Source organism: Salmo salar, unplaced genomic scaffold, assembly GCF_965601325.2.
Source record: "Salmo salar unplaced genomic scaffold, fSalSal1 ptg000347l, whole genome shotgun sequence".
In the NCBI taxonomy this organism is placed as follows: domain Eukaryota; kingdom Metazoa; phylum Chordata; class Actinopteri; order Salmoniformes; family Salmonidae; genus Salmo; species Salmo salar.
The window spans coordinates 312,274-318,396 of record NW_027675356.1 but is presented as its reverse complement, the minus strand read 5'-3'; positions in this window follow the sequence as shown (position 1 = coordinate 318,396).

Sequence of the window (6,123 nt, the reverse complement as noted above, 5' to 3'; positions counted from 1 at the left end):
TCAGGTTATTCACTTAGTCTGGTGACTGGTTGGTTTAATAAGGATGTTATTCACTTAGTCTGGTGACTGGTTGGTCTCATGTTATTCACTTAGTCTGGTGACTGGTTGGTTTCATGTTATTCACTTAGTCTGGTGACTAGTTGGTTTCATGTTATTCACTTAGTCTGGTGACTAGTTGGTTTCATGTTATTCACTTAGTCTGGTGACTGGTTGGTTTTATAAGGATGTTATTCACTTAGTCTGGTGACTGGTTGGCTTTATGTTATTCACTTAGTCTGGTGACTGGTTGGTTTCATGTTATTCACTTAGTCTGGTGACTGGTTGGTTTTATGTTATTCACATAGTCTGGCGACTGGTTGGTTTCATGTTATTCACTTCGTCTGGTGACTGGTTGGTTTCATGTTATTCACTTAGTCTGGTGACTGGTTGGTTTCATGTTATTCACTAAGTCTGGTGACTGGTTGGTTTCATGTTATTCACTTAGTCTGGTGACTGGTTGGTTTCATGTTATTCACTTAGACTGGTGACTGGTTGGTTTTATAAGGATGTTATTCACTTAGTCTGGTGACTGGTTGGTTTTATAAGGACGTTATTCACAGTCTGGTGACTGGTTGGTTTCATGTTATTCACTTAGTCTTGTGACTGGTTGGTTTTATAAGGACGTTATTCACTTAGTCTGGTGACTGGTTGGTTTTATAAGAACGTTATTCACTTAGTCTGGTGACTGGTTGGTTTTATGTTATTCACTTATTCTGGTGACTGGTTGGTTTTATAAGGACGTTATTCACTTATGCTGGTGACTGGTTGGTTTCATGTTATTCACTTAGTCTGGTGACTGGTTGGTTTCACGTTATTCACTTAGTCTGGTGACTGGTGGGTTTCATGTTATTCACTTAGTCTGGTGACTGGTTGGTTTTATAAGGATGTTATTCACTTAGTCAGGTGACTGGTTGGCTTTATGTTATTCACTTAGTCTGGTGACTGGTTGGTTTCATGTTATTCACTTATGCTGGTGACTGGTAGGTTTTATAAGGACGTTATTCACTTAGTCTGGTGACTGGTTGGTTTTATAAGGATGTTATTCACTTAGTCTGGGGACTGGTTGGTTTCATGTTATTCACTTAGTCTGGTGACTGGTTTTTATCATGTTATTCACTTAGTCTGGTGACTGGTTGGTTTAATAAGGATGTTATTCACTTAGTCTGGTGACTGGTTGGTTTCATGTTATTCACTTAGTCTGGTGACTGGTTGGTTTCATGTTATTCACTTAGTCTGGTGACTGGTTGGTTTTACATTACTCACTTAGTCTGGTGACTGGTTGGTTTTATAAGAACGTTATTCACTTATGCTGGTGACTGGTTGGTTTTATAAGGATGTTATTCACTTATGCTGGTGACTGGTTGGTTTTATGTTATTCACTTAGTCTGGTGACTGGTTGGTTTTATGTTATTCACTTAGTCTGGTGACTGGTTGGTTTTAAGTTATTCACTTAGTCTGGTGACTGGTTGGTTTTAAGTTATTCACTTAGTCTGGTGACTGGTTGGTTTTATAAGGATGTTATTCACTTAGTCTGGTGACTGGTTGGTTTTATGTTATTCACTTAGTCTGGTGACTGGTTGGTTTTATGTTATTCACTTAGTCTGGTGACTGGTTGGTTTAATATTATTCACTTAGTCTGGTGACTGGTTGGTTTTATAAGGATGTTATTCACTTAGTCTGGTGACTGGTTGGTTTTATAAGGATGTTATTCACTTAGTCTGGTGACTGGTTGGTTTCATGTTATTCACTTAGTCTGGTGACTGGTTGGTTTCATGTTATTCACTTAGTCTGGTGACTGGTTGGTTTCATGTTATTCACTTTGTCTGGTGACTGGTTGGTTTTATAAATATGTTATTCACTTCTGCTGGTGACTGGTTGGTTTTATAAGGATGTTATTCACTTAGTCTGGTGACTGGTTGGTTTTATGTTATTCACTTAGTCTGGTGACTGGTTGGTTTTATGTTATTCACTTAGTCTGGTGACTGGTTGGTTTCATGTTATTCACTTAGTCTGGTGACTGGTTGGTTTTAAAAGGACGTTATTCACTTAGTCTGGTGACTGGTTTGTTTTATAAGGATGTTATTCACTTAGTCTGGTGACTGGTTGGTTTCATGTTATTCACTTAGTCTGGTGACTGGTTGGTTTTATGTTATTCACATAGTCTGGCGACTGGTTGGTTTCATGTTATTCACTTCGTCTGGTGACTGGTTGGTTTCATGTTATTCACTTAGTCTGGTGACTGGTTAGTTTCATGTTATTCACTAAGTCTGGTGACTGGTTGGTTTCATGTTATTCACTTAGTCTGGTGACTGGTTGGTTTCATGTTATTCACTTAGACTGGTGACTGGTTGGTTTTATAAGGATGTTATTCACTTAGTCTGGTGACTGGTTGGTTTTATAAGGACGTTATTCACAGTCTGGTGACTGGTTGGTTTCATGTTATTCACTTAGTCTGGTGACTGGTTGGTTTTATAAGGACGTTATTCACTTAGTCTGGTGACTGGTTGGTTTTATGTTATTCATTTAGTCTGGTGACTGGTTGGTTTTATAAGAACGTTATTCACTTAGTCTGGTGACTGGTTGGTTTTATGTTATTCACTTATTCTGGTGACTGGTTGGTTTTATAAGGACGTTATTCACTTATGCTGGTGACTGGTTGGTTTTATAAGGATGTTATTCACTTAGTCTGGTGACTGGTTGGCTTTATGTTATTCACTTAGTCTGGTGACTGGTTGGCTTTATGTTATTCACTTAGTCTGGTGACTGGTTGGTTTCATGTTATTCACTTAGTCTGGTGACTGGTTGATTTTATAAGAACATTATTCACTTAGTCTGGGGACTGGTTGGTTTCATGTTATTCACTTAGTCTGGTGACTGGTTTTTATCATGTTATTCACTTAGTCTGGTGACTGGTTGGTTTCATGTTATTCACTTAGTCTGGTGACTGGTTGGTTTCATGTTATTCACTTATTCTAGTGACTGGTTGGTTTCAGGTTATTCACTTAGTCTGGTGACTGGTTGGTTTAATAAGGATGTTATTCACTTAGTCTGGTGACTGGTTGGTTTCATGTTATTCACTTAGTCTGGTGACTGGTTGGTTTCATGTTATTCACTTAGTCTGGTGACTGGTTGGTTTTACATTACTCACTTAGTCTGGTGACTGGTTGGTTTTATAAGAACGTTATTCACTTATGCTGGTGACTGGTTGGTTTTATAAGGATGTTATTCACTTATGCTGGTGACTGGTTGGTTTTATGTTATTCACTTAGTCTGGTGACTGGTTGGTTTTATGTTATTCACTTAGTCTGGTGACTGGTTGGTTTTATGTTATTCACTTAGTCTGGTGACTGGTTGGTTTTAAGTTATTCACTTAGTCTGGTGACTGGTTGGTTTTAAGTTATTCACTTAGTCTGGTGACTGGTTGGTTTTATAAGGATGTTATTCACTTAGTCTGGTGACTGGTTGGTTTTATGTTATTCACTTAGTCTGGTGACTGGTTGGTTTTATAAGGACGTTATTCACTTAGTCTGGTGACTGGTTGGTTTTATGTTATTCATTTAGTCTGGTGACTGGTTGGTTTTATAAGAACGTTATTCACTTAGTCTGGTGACTGGTTGGTTTTATGTTATTCACTTATTCTGGTGACTGGTTGGTTTTATAAGGACGTTATTCACTTATGCTGGTGACTGGTTGGTTTCATGTTATTCACTTAGTCTGGTGACTGGTTGGTTTCACGTTATTCACTTAGTCTGGTGACTGGTGGGTTTCATGTTATTCACTTAGTCTGGTGACTGGTTGGTTTTATAAGGATGTTATTCACTTAGTCTGGTGACTGGTTGGCTTTATGTTATTCACTTAGTCTGGTGACTGGTTGGTTTCATGTTATTCACTTAGTCTGGTGACTGGTTGATTTTATAAGAACATTATTCACTTAGTCTGGTGACTGGTTGGTTTTATGTTATTCACTTATGCTGGTGACTGGTAGGTTTTATAAGGACGTTATTCACTTAGTCTGGTGACTGGTTGGTTTTATAAGGATGTTATTCACTTAGTCTGGGGACTGGTTGGTTTCATGTTATTCACTTAGTCTGGTGACTGGTTTTTATCATGTTATTCACTTAGTCTGGTGACTGGTTGGTTTCATGTTATTCACTTAGTCTGGTGACTGGTTGGTTTCATGTTATTCACTTATTCTAGTGACTGGTTGGTTTCAGGTTATTCACTTAGTCTGGTGACTGGTTGGTTTAATAAGGATGTTATTCACTTAGTCTGGTGACTGGTTGGTTTCATGTTATTCACTTAGTCTGGTGACTGGTTGGTTTTAAAAGGACGTTATTCACTTAGTCTGGTGACTGGTTTGTTTTATAATGATGTTATTCACTTAGTCTGGTGACTGGTTGGCTTTATGTTATTCACTTAGTCTGGTGACTGGTTGGTTTCATGTTATTCACTTAGTCTGGTGACTGGCTGGTTTTATAAGAACATTATTCACTTAGTCTGGTGACTGGTTGGTTTTATGTTATTCACTTATGCTGGTGACTGGTAGGTTTAATAAGGACGTTATTCACTTAGTCTGGTGACTGGTTGGTTTTATAAGGATGTTATTCACTTAGTCTGGTGACTGGTTTTTATCATGTTATTCACTTAGTCTGGTGACTGGTTGGTTTCATGTTATTCACTTAGTCTGGTGACTGGTTGGTTTCATGTTATTCACTTAATCTAGTGACTGGTTGGTTTCAGGTTATTCACTTAGTCTGGTGACTGGTTGGTTTAATAAGGATGTTATTCACTTAGTCTGGTGACTGGTTGGTTTCATGTTATTCACTTAGTCTGGTGACTGGTTGGTTTCATGTTATTCACTTATTCTAGTGACTGGTTGGTTTCAGGTTATTCACTTAGTCTGGTGACTGGTTGGTTTAATAAGGATGTTATTCACTTAGTCTGGTGACTGGTTGGTCTCATGTTATTCACTTAGTCTGGTGACTGGTTGGTTTCATGTTATTCACTTAGTCTGGGGACTGGTTGGTTTCATGTTATTCACTTAGTCTTGTGACTGGTTGGTTGCATGTTATTCACTTAGTCTGGTGACTGGTTGGTTTCATGTTATTCACTTAATCTAGTGACTGGTTGGTTTCAGGTTATTCACTTAGTCTGGTGACTGGTTGGTTTAATAAGGATGTTATTCACTTAGTCTGGTGACTGGTTGGTTTCATGTTATTCACTTAGTCTGGTGACTGGTTGGTTTCATGTTATTCACTTATTCTAGTGACTGGTTGGTTTCAGGTTATTCACTTAGTCTGGTGACTGGTTGGTTTAATAAGGATGTTATTCACTTAGTCTGGTGACTGGTTGGTCTCATGTTATTCACTTAGTCTGGTGACTGGTTGGTTTCATGTTATTCACTTAGTCTGGTGACTAGTTGGTTTCATGTTATTCACTTAGTCTGGTGACTAGTTGGTTTCATGTTATTCACTTAGTCTGGTGACTGGTTGGTTTTATAAGGATGTTATTCACTTAGTCTGGTGACTGGTTGGCTTTATGTTATTCACTTAGTCTGGTGACTGGTTGGTTTCATGTTATTCACTTAGTCTGGTGACTGGTTGGTTTTATGTTATTCACATAGTCTGGCGACTGGTTGGTTTCATGTTATTCACTTCGTCTGGTGACTGGTTGGTTTCATGTTATTCACTTAGTCTGGTGACTGGTTGGTTTCATGTTATTCACTAAGTCTGGTGACTGGTTGGTTTCATGTTATTCACTTAGTCTGGTGACTGGTTGGTTTCATGTTATTCACTTAGACTGGTGACTGGTTGGTTTTATAAGGATGTTATTCACTTAGTCTGGTGACTGGTTGGTTTTATAAGGACGTTATTCACAGTCTGGTGACTGGTTGGTTTCATGTTATTCACTTAGTCTTGTGACTGGTTGGTTTTATAAGGACGTTATTCACTTAGTCTGGTGACTGGTTGGTTTTATAAGAACGTTATTCACTTAGTCTGGTGACTGGTTGGTTTTATGTTATTCACTTATTCTGGTGACTGGTTGGTTTTATAAGGACGTTATTCACTTATGCTGGTGACTGGT